The following is a 14,742-nucleotide window of genomic DNA, read 5'->3' as shown; positions in this document are numbered from 1 at the left end:
TTCTCAGATTCAGCTTTGTACACTTTAAACCTATATAAGACTTCATCTTTAGTCTTGAGAAGATAGGTGTAATAATATCTGGAGTGATCGTCTATAAAAGTCACAAAATACCTCCTACCCCCTCGGGTGAGAACTCGGTTTGAGTCACACACATCACTATGAATTAATTCGAGGGGTTCAGAGTTTCTAGTTATAGACTTGAAGGGTTTTTAGTGTGTTTCCCTTGAACATAGATTTCACACTTAGATGAGGTATCATGAGAAGATTTGGGAATAAGGTTTAATTTACTCATTCTCTGCAAGGTTTGAAAATTGACATGTCTAATTCGTCCATGCCAGACATCACAAGATTTAACAATTTGTATAACAGAAGACTCTGAAATTTTATTAGAACTGGAATTGATTATATTGAGTTTGAAAAGTCCATTGCAGATAAAACCTTTTCCTATGAAAACATTACTCTTTATAATCAAAAATTTGTTGGATTCTTTTACAATCCTATAACTATAACCATCTCTAAGAAGAAGAGATTCACTAAGCATATTGCGACGGAGAGAAGGAACATGATAAACGCCTTGCAGATGAAGAGCTTTCCCAGAAGTCATGGTGAGCTCTATACGTCCACTTCCTATTATTGATTTAGTGGAGTCATCTACTAAGCTTATGCTTCCTCCACTTGATTCCTGATAATTTGAAAACCAAGAGCGATCATTACAGATATGGATATTTGCTCCGGAATCCAAATACCAATTAGTGGAAGAAGTTAGAGAATTTACAAGATGAGATGAAGAGGCTAACTTGAAAGAGGTTGGATTCATTTCAATCATATTAACTTTGTTGGTTCCATTTCTTTTAGGAGCAGGTTTAGCCGGTTTATTCTTCCGAAAGAAACAGTTAGGAGCCATGTGGTTAGTTCTACCACAGACAAAGCAGAACTTTCCATCAAACTTATGGCTGGAAGAATTGGGATTTGATTTGAAGGAAGATTTGTTGAAAGATTGTTGGTTTTTCTTGAATTTCTTCCCTTTGGGTTTGAAATTCCTAGATTTAGCCTTATCCTCTACCAAGTTTACTTTAGCTTTTGATTCATTCTTGGTTTTGGAATTTTGTCTATGCTCGTCTTTAATACGAAAAGCCTTTAGGGCTTTAGTTAAGGTTAGATCTCCTTGCTTGTGTCGGAGATCTCCAGCAAATCTAGACCAGGAGGGAGGGAGTTTATCAATCAAACATGAAACTTTATAATCGTTAGTAAAAGTGTTTCCTTTTGATTGGAGATGACAAAGGAAATCTAGGAATTCATGAATTTGTTCATTAATGGTCTTGTCATCAACCATCATGAACTTATTGAAGGAGGAGGAGGTGAAATGTAGAATTCCGGCATCATCATAGCCATATTCTGCTTCAAGAGCATTCCATAGGTATTTTGCACTTTTGAACTCATAGTATATGTCATAAAGGTTGTCCGCAAGTGCACTAAGAATCCTATGACAATAATAATAGTTGATTTCTTCTGGTTTCATAGAGCTAGAAAAGGAGCTAGCACCAGAACCAGAAGTGGAAGGAGCAGGCTGTGCAGGATCAGGAGTCAAAGGTTGAGAACCACTAGTAGAAGACTTAGGAGTGTCAATAGTAGATAAAAGACCTAAGGTAGTGAGCCAGTATTTCATCTGATTAGCCCACCATTTATAGTTGACACCGGTGAACTTCTCAGGTTTGATACTTTTTGAATGATCAGGAATTGCCATAAGTCTAATTTGAGTTTACTAGTCTAGGTAGATGTAATCTGATCAAATAAAGGATTTTATCAATACTTCTAGACTAGAAACTTAATTAAACCTGCTCTTAACCAAAAACTCTAAAAGTGAAAAGATTAAAGTTTTACTCAGGTAGTTTGGCCAGGTAAGGATAGTACTAGAGGTTGATCAAAGATCTATTAAGTACCTCGTTTCTTACAGAACGCTTTACGCAACCCTTAAACCTTGCCTTAGATACCAACTAATCCAAGAAAACTTAAACCGGTTCACTTAAAGATTTTTTATTTTTGGCAGATACAGAAATTGAATACAGAAGTAGCAAAATAATTTTTTTAAAATTTTTTTATCTACTAATTTAGATGCAAAATTAGTAAATAATTAAAACAGTTAACTATAGGTTAAAATTAAAGATTTAAATTAACAGCAAAATTAACTTCAATCTTCTAGATTGCTGTTAAAATAGGAATATAATAATATAAAATCTAAATTAAAGAGTTAGAAAATTCAGGCCTGATCGGGAGCAGTCGTGATGTCACTACCCTAGAATATTGAGGACTCGCCTATCGCCCTGGCGTAATCTGTCCCCTCTCCCCTAGCGGTAAAAACCTCCAGAATCGACCGGCTTCTACACTCGGGCGTGAGTCACAGAGCTTATGCTCAGACAAAAACAGTTGCCCAAAATATAAATGTAAATATGTAGCCGAAATTTCTTGGAGAAATGAGAGTAGAGAAAGAAGAGAGCTTAGAAGTTGTTCTTCTCTTCGTTGGTGTGTCTCTGAATGAGCTCCACGCCTGCTTATATAGGTGGGGAGAAGTGTAACCCCCGCTGAATCCAAGGGACCGTTACGCACAAATCTTGCTTCCGTTACCCGCATGCAGCCGTTACAAAACATGTAAAACGTGCAAAATAAAATATTAAGAAGCAAAAAATGTGTGCGTGTGCGGTGCGGTGTGGCGTGGCGCGCACGTGCGGGCGAGGCATGGCGTGCGTGCACGCGCGCACGTGTGTGAGATAGATATGCAAAGCTCACAAAACCCAAAACACTATTCAAAGCCCAATAAGAAGAAAACCATTATATACCCTATACTATTTATCTCATTTTCCAATGTGGGACTATTCACAAAGGCAAAATTGCCTTTTCATGAACAAAACATCCAACATTTTCACGGTTTGTATGGATTTTGTATTGATTATTGGGTGATTAGGTCACTAGTAGATTTCGATAAGAAATGAAGATTCTAAAATCTTCAAATTCTTCAATAAGTTTATGATTCTCTTCAGTGTAATGTAGAGAAGTAAGTGCTCCATCCACATATAATGATTGGGTTTTATGATTTTCGAATGGTTTGGTTGATGTTTTTGTTTTCTTGATGAAATTAAACGGTGTCTATTGTTGGCCTTCTTGTTTTGATGATGTTTAACAAACAATTTACCACTAATGTTGTTTGTCTAGTATTTGTGTTTTCTTATTTATTATAGACAAACAACGTAGTTGGAGGATGGATGGATTGCGCCATAACGATCATATCCAATAGAGGTTGGAGGAATTGTGGAGTGAAGCAACGTCAATTCAAGTTAAAGATCCAAGTTCAAGCTTCATCCACAACGTGTACCAAGTTAAGCTCAATGAAGATCAACATCAAGCTTGGGTAATTTAGTTTAGGATTTATATTATGTGTGTTAAGTACGTTAAGCTCAATTATCTATACACACACATCTATTGGTTTCATAGTATATATATAGTTAAATATATATATATACATAAGTGTCTACAAAATCATTGTGCAGAGTTTCAAAACATGGTTTAGCCTAAATGTCAAAATTCATATGCTCATATTTTCATGTTTTGGACTATTTTGTAAAATGATGATATTTTTCATTTGGGAGGTCCTTTATGATAACCAGTTACTGTAGCATGTTTATTATCATGTCTACAATCATTCCCCAAAGTTTTACATTTTTTTGGAATTTATTTGATATTTTTAAACAGGGTTTTAAAATCAGCATGTCAGTTTTCTACTGTGTCAGTTTTCGGTCGACCGCACCGGTCGACCGATCATTTGTTCTTTCGTCACCATGCAGTAGAGAGTCTGTCGGTCGACCGGTCCGGTCGATTGAAAGCTCCATCGGTCAACCGCACCGGTCGACCAACGAAGTCTCTGGTTATTTTTTGTTTTTCAGACCTGCTCGCGGTCGACCGGATGACTGCCCCTTAGTCTGACAGTTTCCAACGGCTATTTTTTTGTTACCGTTGGCTGGGTTTTTGGTCTTTTGTTTTGGGGGTTTTGGCTGAGTTTTTGAGTGGGTATAAATACCCCATTGTTGTTCTTTTTCAACTAATCCAAGAAGTTTTTAAACAAGTTTTAAACAAGGGTTTAAGTGTGTTTAAGGGTTTGTTTTGTTTGTGAAGAAGTTTTCACAAGTGGAGGAGATCATCTTCTTGTTTGGGCTCCAATCTCCATCTCTCCATCTTGTCTTCCATTGAGGAGTTTTCTAAACTCTACTCTAGCTTTCATTTGTTATTTGTCAATTATCATTTCTATTAAAGCTAGTTTTATATTGAATTTAGTTGATTTGATTTTATCTCATTGTTACACACACCCACTTGAGCTTATTGTATTTGCATACATAGTATATTAGGGTTGTGAGAGATTGTAACATTGAGTTGTGCTTAATTGTGTTCTCATCTATTGTAGAGAACAAATTTATATTTGTTACATTGTGAGTGTTGTTAGGTTTTCGGTGAGCTAGAAACCGAGTGTGTTGTGAAGTTTTCGGTGAACTAGAAAACCGAGTATGAGGAGTGAACGTTGTTCGGTGAGTAGAAAACCCGTGTGATAGTGGATTTCTCCCCGGGAGTGGGGAGCGGAGACGTAGGACGGAAGGTCCGAACTACGTGATCATATTGCTTGTTTGAGTTTGTCTTTGGCGTATTTGTTTTTGCATTTATCTTATATCGCCGATTGTGCATCACTCATTTATGTCATCCACTATCTTGTTTAGATTATTTACCCTTGTGTTGTTTATATATCCTTGCACATACATTGCCTATATCTCTTTGTTAGGATATATCTTGTTGTTCATATTGCTTATCCTAGCTCATATATATTGTTGTATTTCATACTTGCTAGGATAACTTGTTAATATATTTTAATTGGCATTTAATCGGATTAGATTAGCATAAGACCCTAATCACCCCCCCTAGGGTCTAACATCTATTACTAATGCTCACGTTGGCGTGGAACAACGCAGATGGACGATAAGCATAAAATTGTTGTCTGGTTTGTATCAGTTCTCATGCAAAATAGGGAAGTAGGTGGTGTTTGCACTCGTAAAGATCTGGTTTTTATGATTTTAAAGGTCGATTTTTGGCGGTATATTTTAATTTCTATATGAAATTAAACTGTGTGTACTACTTAGGCTCACATTGACACGGAACAATGTACATGGCAGCAAACCATCTTGAGTTAAGAGTAAACATAGTCTATGCTCTGTATCAATTCTGTATTGGTTATGGTATACTGATTTAATATTATGAGGTATGTTGAATATCTACAACACATGTTCATAAATCTTTGTCTTAGTATGTATTTGTTTGATTTTGCCTTAGTATGTATTTGTTTGATTTTGTCCAAATCTTTGTCTTAGTACAAATTTGAAACATAGTTTGCCAATTATTACTTATTTGACTGAGAATTTCTTGTTAATTTGGATCGCCTAAATTAGTTTTAGTTTCTTAGTGTTTCATCGAATAATGGTTAGATGAGCTGTGTCTGGTGGCAAATAAGGATGGACAGTTTGGCAGTTTACTTTATTACTTGTTCGAAGATTTTTGTGGATTCCATTGTTCATGTGATTGATCTGAATTGGTCCAGTTTCAGTTCTTACTTTTTGTTCTTATTATTTTGTTCATGTGATTAATTAGTTTTATGCCTACATTTCTAGGATGACGGGATTTTGGTAATTCCCACAACCTCAGATTTCCCTGTTAAACGCTGCTCTAAGAAAAAAAATGACCCCCCGAGCTCGAGGATCGGCTGTTTTCATTGTTAAGCATAGCAGGGATATCTGGCTATTGTCAGGTATGTTTTCCTACTAATTTTGACATATAAAACTTATCCAGATGATTCTTAGAAGCAGAACAATTATCCATTTAGCTACTTCTCTAGGGTATATGACATATATCTAGTTACATTTGTTTCGACAGGTTGTTGTTCCACTGGGGAAGCATGATAGCCATCCTATTTCTATTTCATTCATTGCAGCACATAGGGCAGATACGTTTCTACTTGACGCCGTCTCAGATATGTATTCATCTCTGCAAGAACAGATTAGTCTTGTTGGATAGTGGGAGAGTACAAAGGGTACATGTGAAGAGATAGCCATCACGTGAAGAGATAATTTGTTTCAAAAGCAAGTGGGGGCCACAAGCTTTGGAGAATTGAACATAGCCAGCGGTTTTTTGAGGGAAACTTGTGATTAGCTTTGTTTTTTGGACACGGCCCACCCGATTGACCATTCATGCCTATTAATATCCTAAGGTTGCCTAGGGTTTTCGGTGGCAAGCAGCAAGGTGGGTCTTTGTTTCGGCTGCAGGAGAGAGTGCAGAAAGAAGCAAAGTTGGCGGCTGCAGCAAGTGGCAGAGAGCGAAGGAGTTTTTTTAGCTGGCGGCTACGAAGTGCAAAAAGGGTGCGGACTGCTGTGTAAAGGCAGGGGACGTGCTTGGGTACTGCTGCGCAGAATTTGTGTTGGGAATTTATCAAATAATTAAAGATTATAGCATGAAATTAAACCCGAAAATTAAATAAATAATACATTTAATATAGATAATATAAATTAGAGAAACAGGCCTGACGGGAGCAGTCGTGTAAACACTGCCCTAGAAGATTGAGGACCCGCCTATCGCCCTGGCGCAGATGATCCCTTCTCCCCTAGCGGTAAAAACCCCCGGAAACGGCCCGGCCTCTGCACTCGGGCGAGAGTGCAGAGCTTCAGCTCAGATGAATGAAGTTGCCCATAAAAAACTAAAATGTAGATGAAAATAATATGTAGGGGAGAGAAGAAAAACAAGAGAAACTTGTTGTATATTTTTCTTATATCTTTTGAGCTCAACATATGGATATATATATATAGGGTTGGAAAAGACGTTACAAAACCCGTAATTAATTCCGTAACGTTCGTCATAAATTTTGTAACGTTCCCCATAATTATATGGCCGTTACACATATTTTTAATTGCTAATTAAAACATGTTTTAATTACAAAAATTTATTATTATTCATGAAGGCAAAATTGTCTTTTCTTAACAAAATATCTAACAGTCCCCCCCAAAAGGCAATATTGACTGAAAACTTAAAAATCAATAAATAAATTAATAAATCACAAAATGAAAATAGGTTGGGCAACCTTTCGTATCGTGAATTCGGGAGAGGTAGCTTTCGGCTTTGAACCTTTCCTTAGTGAGTTCATCGCCACCTGAGGGACATAATGGACTATGCCTTGAATTAGGCCCCTTTAATCAGGTATTGATGAAAACACACACAATACGCTTCATCTATTGAGCAAAGCGGATTGAGCGTTAAAGGCCATGCTCACAATAAACCGACTCATGAGAGTTTCTAAGGGTTAGCCCAGCCCCCCCTAACCGCGGCCATCACGGTTCCTCTCACGTAGGTAAGTCCTCAAAGGGTACTACAGCTGTTTATTTAATACCCCCCACAATACACGCGTTGGACTTATTAAGAGTAAAACTCAGCCTAGCCAGCTGTATCATAAGAGCATCGTCATCATAGAGAAGGGGTAGTAGCAAATGCTACATAATGATATATAAATATATCTAGGTCGATGCTCCACACGAGTGTCACTAGTCCAGCTTGTTTCTACCACATTGAACCGACATTGGGACTACGTCTCCAAATAAGGGTTGGGTTGCCGCTGTCAGTGACCTCATCTATGGGCTTAACCCCATCTCCCTCGATGAATCCAGAACCACACTCCTGGATAATCCCTTAGTCAAAGGGTCATCAAGATTCTTTTCACAGACTTTACAAAGTCTAGAATCATAACTTTGCCTAGCAGGCGTTGTATTTATTTATCAAGTTCTTATTTTGTAATTAGTCCATCATATTGTTTGAAATTGACATTAGGTCATGATCTATGATCATAAAAGATCATAGTCTATGTCTGAAGAGATTGACCTTAATATCTGAACATTTCAAACTAATGTGGAACTAAAAATTCTGCAGTAATGCATATGCACATGCATGAATGAAATTAATAATAGATACATGCAGAGCATAATATGATTTCGTATCTTAAAATATATTTCATACTTCATAATTCAAATGCATAAAATTTTTAAATTATTCTATTATAAGAGGTTACAAATTGGTTGCCTACAAAGGAGACTGTCCAAATTTAAATCGGTTGCCTACAAATGTGACCTTCCAAATTTAAATTGGTTGTCTACAAATGAGACCTTTCAAATTTATGTTGCCATTTTCTAGTACCACCTCTTATACAAATAATAATAATAATTGTACATACGTGCTTTAAAATTTTACAAGTGCATTCTTGCATAAGACCTTGTAATTAATCATGTAACAAATGCAAGTTATCTAAAAGGACATATAAACATTTATTGCAATATCCATCATAACGCAATAAAAGAGATGAACTTTACATTTAAAGATTTGAAATATAATCCACCATATAAAATAGAATTTTAAAAAATGCACCTCTTTGATTTGTTCGCTCATATATTGATCATTTATCATTAGGCAATATATGATGCAAGAAGCGTAATTAAATAAATGTATATGAATTTTCACATAATTTCGGTCCTCTTATTCCAAACCAAAAACTCCTAAAGTGAAAAGATTAAAGTTTTACCCGGGTAGTTAGCCAGGTAAGGATAGTAATAGAGGTTGATCAAAGATCAATTAAGTACCTCGTTCCTTGCAGAGCGCATTACGCAACCCTTAAACCTTGCCTTAGACACCAACTAATCCAAGAAAACTTGAATCGGTTCACTCAATGAGTTTTTGTTTCTTAACAGTAACAGAAAACTTTAAAATATTTTCTGCAAGCATTTGATTTGCCTAAGCAATTATACTGCAAGCATATGTTGGATAAGGCCGAGGAGGGGTTTACCTATTGATGTTCGAACCTCATGATTTTCATGTCTTGAGAGTAAAAACTCATCTGCTGCAGACAACTGCCACTTAAGTTGCTGAACAAATCTGCATTCACTTTTACCACCTTCTGTACTAAGCTTATTAGATGCATAAGCACTCCAAAGTATGAAATTATTAATAATAGAAGGTACCATATTATTGATAGCTTAAAGAAATAATAGTATTAAACCATGAACAAATCCAGATATTTCAAAGCATCTATGCATCCAGAGTTTGTTCTCTTTATTCTTGTCAAAACCATGCATATAAAATTTTTAAGAATAAAATGTGCATTGCTACAAATTTATTGCATGTTTCAAATGCGAGCATATTCACTAGCACAAGGGAATAAGGGTAGGTTTTAGATGATTCTAACAAATATAAACTAGGCTTTTAGAAACCAATAAAGGTTCTTTGATATTCGTAACTTACAATAATTATTGATTATAAATCAACTATAAGACAAATGTAATTAACTGTTAAATTAAATTAACAGAAATATTTAGCTACAATTTTTTAATTATTAATTTTTTTTTATTAAAAAAAATAACCAAAACTGTTTACATGAACAGTAACTTTTTAAATAAAATGAACATGCCGTTCTCAACTCATTTTTAAAATTAAACAGTAACGCCATTTTTTAAGAATGAACAGTAACACCATTTTTATAAATGAGCATTAACATTCTTAAAAATAAATAAATAGTAACGTTCTTTTTTAAAAAATGAACAGTAACATTCATTAAAATGAATGAACAATAATCTTTTTTTTTCAAAACATTGAAAACTGTTTAAAATGAACAGTAACAGTTACATTTTGTGAACAGTAACATTTTTTTATTGGGGATTCAAAATCAGAATACACAACTTTTTTTTTTACTTCGGATGAACAGTAACCATCTCGAATGAACAATAACTTTAAAATAATTTCAGATTTAAATCAAAGCTATAAACTCTTCAATCTTCTAGATTGTTGGGAATTTATCAAATAATTAAAGATTATAGCATGAAATTAAACCCGGAAATTAAATAAATAATACATTTAATATAGATAATATAAATTAGAGAAACAGGCCTGACGGGAGCAGTCGTGTAAACACTGCCCTAGAAGATTGAGGACCCGCCTATAACCCTGGCGCAGATGATCCCTTCTCCCCTAGCGGTAAAAACCCCCGGAAACGGCCCGGCCTCTGCACTCGGGCGAGAGTGCAGAGCTTCAGCTCAGATGAAGAAGTTGCCCATAAAGTAAAACTAAAGTATAGATGAAAATGATATGTAGAGGAGAAAAGAAAACAAGATAAGTTTTTCACATTTTTCTTCATATTTCTTGAGCTCAACATATGTTGTTTATATAGGGGTTGAAAAGAGCCGTTACAAAATCCCTCAATAAATTTCGTAACGTTCGTCATAATGTATAGTCATTATGCCCATTTTAATTACAAATTAAAACACATTAAAACATATTTTAATTGCATGTTTTAATTACAATATTTATTATAATTCATGAAGGCAAAAATGCCTTTTGTTAACAAAATATCTAACAATTTGGTGGTGGAAAAAGGCAGAGGCAGCGTGCAAAGGTGCAGAGCTTCGTGCAGAGAGATAAAAGTTTTGGTGGCTGACCTTTTCTTGTGAAGAAAAGCAAGGAGCCTATTTGAGGGTTTAGATTGTGAGAGTTGTAAACTCATTTGTATTCTTTTTCTCTATAATAGTAGATCCCCCCTCCTTGCCCCGTGGACGTAGGCAGTTTGCCGAACCACGTAAAATTGGTTGTTTGAGTTTGTGGCCATTGTAATAGTTTTTAGGATCCCTCGATGCGCAGTCCTAGAGCTGACGAGAGGAAGAGCAAATATCCCACTTTGATGGGATATTAGGCTTCAGATTCTTGTTCCCTTTGAGAAACAAGAATTCTTATCGATCTTCTCTCTTATTGTACACCAGAAACTCTGCCGAAATTTCCGCTGCGCACAACAAGTCTTGCATCCAATTTAGTACCATCTCAAGACATCAATGGAGATATGGATGTTTCTGATCTACTAGAAGGAAAAGGTTTTTCTCCTTTCTTTATTTAATTATCATATAGATACATGTTGTAATTTGTCATGAAGCATCAGAGGATGTAAGTAGTATCTCAATCTTTTACTGGAATATGACTATTTACAAATATGAGATGAGTTTTTATACGTGATTAATTGCTGCTATTTGAATCATAGCGTCTTTCTTTTCTTAGCGACTACTTAAGAAGTAGTTATGATATTTGTAACCAGGTTATGTGCTCCCTTTGCAACAACCAACTGGATCCTTTGTTGTGTTTACCCTTACCTATGTTTATGGTGTATTGCATAACACACACACACACACACACACTAAGGAAGGTGCATCTGATCGGAACAATAAGTGTAGTAGAATTGTCGATGACTCGTATCATTGTGGTATAATTCTAGTATGTCTGCACCTTAACCTAAGACACTGATGACTCGTATCTTTGTGGTATAACGTTTCCTTGCTTTTACTGTAGAAATGTACTAGTTCTTTTTCTTATATATATATTAGGAAGTGGTGACTGAAAATGTTGTTTTTGGGTGTTGTCATAGTATGCCGTTACAGATTTCTTCTTTTTTACATGATTTTAGCCATGACCTGTGTCAGTCGAGCTGGATGCATAGCATCACAATGGATTGGCATCATATGGGGGTTGGGCAAAATATAGTTTGGGTTGAGTTGATAAAAGCCCACTGGGTTGGATATTTGCATGTTTATAATCTTCATTGATCATAACTATTATCTTCACATATTTTATCTAACAAATTAGTTTTAACATTATACTTTATCAGTTCCATAAACTAAAACATATGAGCTGCATAAACTGTGCTTAATGAGAACTGATAGTATCTTCTATAGACTAACATCTCATTAGCATCTCGAACTTCTGTGGAGCTAACACCATTGCCTTCTTCTGATGTTGGAAGTCTGCACGGTCTTTAAGAATGGAGTTGATTTCATCTTCTTGTTATTGTTTCAGGTGATTCAAGAACTCATAAAGCAAGACTTTCTGAACCGATGGGAGAAAACTACAAAAGAAATACAAAGTGAAAGTGTATAAGCATTAGAAAGAAACTCTCATTTGAATCAGATGTAAAAGTCTTAAAGAAACTAGTACGAGAGCAACTTAAGTATGACACCGTGTAATGACAAAATATTAACTTTTGTTGGTTTGTATTTGTTGGATATTTTGGATCTCTAGTTTGTTGAATGTTATATGCAATATTTAAAGGTTCTACTTTATTTATTGTTTTGGTTAGTGGTGGATGAGTTTACAAAGTTTTATTGATGAATGATATCAATTATTTTTATGGTGATTATTAGGTCAACTACTGACATTACTGTATTTGAGATTTTAAGGTATTTTATCTAGATGTCAAGTTAGTTGGATATGTGATATACTATTTGAGGTATTTATTTCTACCAATTTCGATGCAAACCTTATGTAATTTGAGTATTTTATTTCTAAATTATCTTCGAGCTACAATTTTAGTTCAGAAATTAGAATTCTACTAGTTGGCAAACAATCCAATTGAAAATTTTAAGATTAAAATTCTAAAGTTTGTCAAACATGAATTTCAAATTGTATTCTGGAATTCAAATTTGGATGTTTCCCAAACGAAAGAATTAAATTTGAAATTCTGGATTTCAAATTTCAGAATTCAATTCTGGAATTTGAAATCAAATCCTCGAATCCAAACACAACAAGTTTTTCACTATAAAAAAATCGAAATTATATAGGTGCGATGAGAAACATATCCGCTTAAGTTTCGTGTTTGATTCTTTGTAATATCCATTTATGGCTTGACTGGGTAAATTAGAGTGTGCTGCCATGGATAGGAGCATGTGCCTTGTTAGGACTGGATCGAATTAGGGACGACTAGGGCTAGGGATGAAATTGCTCAATTTCTCAATAAAAGATCTAGTTATCCTAAACTTTCAGCGGTGCGGGAAAAGTTAACAGTGCTCGGACTAATTAGAAGCAGCACGTGGAGGTGCTAAGCTTCAGTGGCAATGATTTTTTGCGCGTGAAGACACACGGTGAACACAAGTGTGATGGGCATACGACCTAGTTTAGCTCAGTATTTTTTTTTTTTTTTTTTGAGGGGGGGGGGGCGCGTTGGGGAGTTTACTTCGTTTATGGTATTATTACAAGACACTGGGCATCCGCCGCATCCCAATGTGGAAAGCGGGTGCTCTCGTTGGGAACACGAGTGTGCTTCAGTTTGAAGTTCAAGGTTTCTTTAAGGACCCAAAATATGGGACCAATAAAAGGGAAAAGTGAGGTGTTCCCCTCCTATTGGATAATGAGTTGACCATTATTAATGATGGCCAACTCATTATCCAATAGGAGAAGCACAACTCACTTGTCCCCTTTATTGGTCCCATATTTTGGGTCCCTGTAGCAAAACTCTAGTTGATAGAAAAATTCTTTAAGGACCCAAAATATGGGACCAATAAAGGGGACAAGTGAGGTGTTCCCCTCCTATTGGATAATGAGTTGACCATCATTAATGATGGCCAACTCATTATCCAATAGGAGGAGGACAACTCACTTGTCTCCTTTATTGGTCCCATATTTTGGGCCCCTGTAGCAAAACTCTAGTTGATAGTAACGGTAATGATTCAAGATAACAATAGTAAATCTTCAAGGCGGCTTGGGAACGAAAACCAAGATGGAGCGTGACGTCCTAAGATTGTAGTCTCTCACCGCATATTAATTGAGTGATTAAATAATTTATAATATAAACTAAGTATAATATTGTTAGTATTTGTTTGTAAAAAACAAGATAGTCCCACATTGGAATTTTGAGCATTGTTTTAGAGGTTTAAAAGCATTGAATGCTTAGTGGGCTTTGAATAATGGATCAAAGTATAGGCTTCTAAACCCGCGTGCGGGTAGCGCAAATAATGCGCGATTTTGATGCGATTATTAGACGCACTTAGCACTTTGCACTTTGCACGCTTGCCGCTACCGCTTAAATGTTCTATTTTTTATATATATAATTATATATTGAATATATTTTATTTTTAATATTATTTTAAATTTTAAAAATTATGAAAAGGCAAGACTGTTGAAAAGTGGCTGTTTAATCCAATGGGTGTTTTGAAAAGTTGTGACTGTTGGAAGCACCTTTTCAAAATCTATAAATAGTTTATATTTTCAGATATTATCAACAATTCTTTTTCTGAATCTTTTCTATCAAAAACTTCTGTAATATTACAAACTTGTTTCACAACGAATTAAGGAAAATTCCAGATTTGCTTACTGGAATTTTCATTTTCTGTTGTATCCTGGGAAGAAAATTTGCATTAACCCGAAGCAACTTTGAATATCAAGTGGGGGCAAATATTTCTTTAAGGAAAGTGTTTCACGCCTCAGAATTTCTGTCTCCTTCAATATTAAAACTAACAATCTTAAAGAAATATTTAAGCTACAATGGAGTCGGAATCAATCAAGGTGATGAATCAAGACATGGTCAAATTGGACCGATTCGACGGGAACAATTTCTCTCGCTGGCAAGACAAGATGATGTTTCTTCTTACAGCATTGAAGATCTCCTACATTCTCAACCCCAATCTGCAGCCCATAGAAGATCCAAAACCAAGTGCAGATGGCAAACAACCTACTGAGGAGGAAATAGAAGAAATCAAAAAGCAGAAGGCAAAACGGGAGGAAGATGAAGTGTTGTGTCGCGGTCACATTCTGAACACACTTTCGGACCGATTATATGATCTTTTCACGAGGATAAAGTCGGCAAGGGAGATCTGG

The 14,742-nt window shown here is 35.6% G+C and overlaps 1 long non-coding RNA gene across 1 annotated transcript; it reads left to right on the top strand.

Moving 5' to 3' along the window:
• Positions 10,901 to 12,216, top strand: LOC109850030. Its single transcript, XR_002249302.1, has 2 exons — positions 10,901 to 10,976; positions 11,950 to 12,216. It is a non-coding gene; the product is annotated as an uncharacterized LOC109850030 (long non-coding RNA).

This window comes from Asparagus officinalis, chromosome 7 (assembly GCF_001876935.1).
Source record: "Asparagus officinalis chromosome 7, Aspof.V1, whole genome shotgun sequence".
Lineage (NCBI taxonomy): Eukaryota > Viridiplantae > Streptophyta > Magnoliopsida > Asparagales > Asparagaceae > Asparagus > Asparagus officinalis.
Note: the sequence above shows the minus strand (reverse complement) of the source record. Positions and strands in the feature narration are given on the sequence as shown.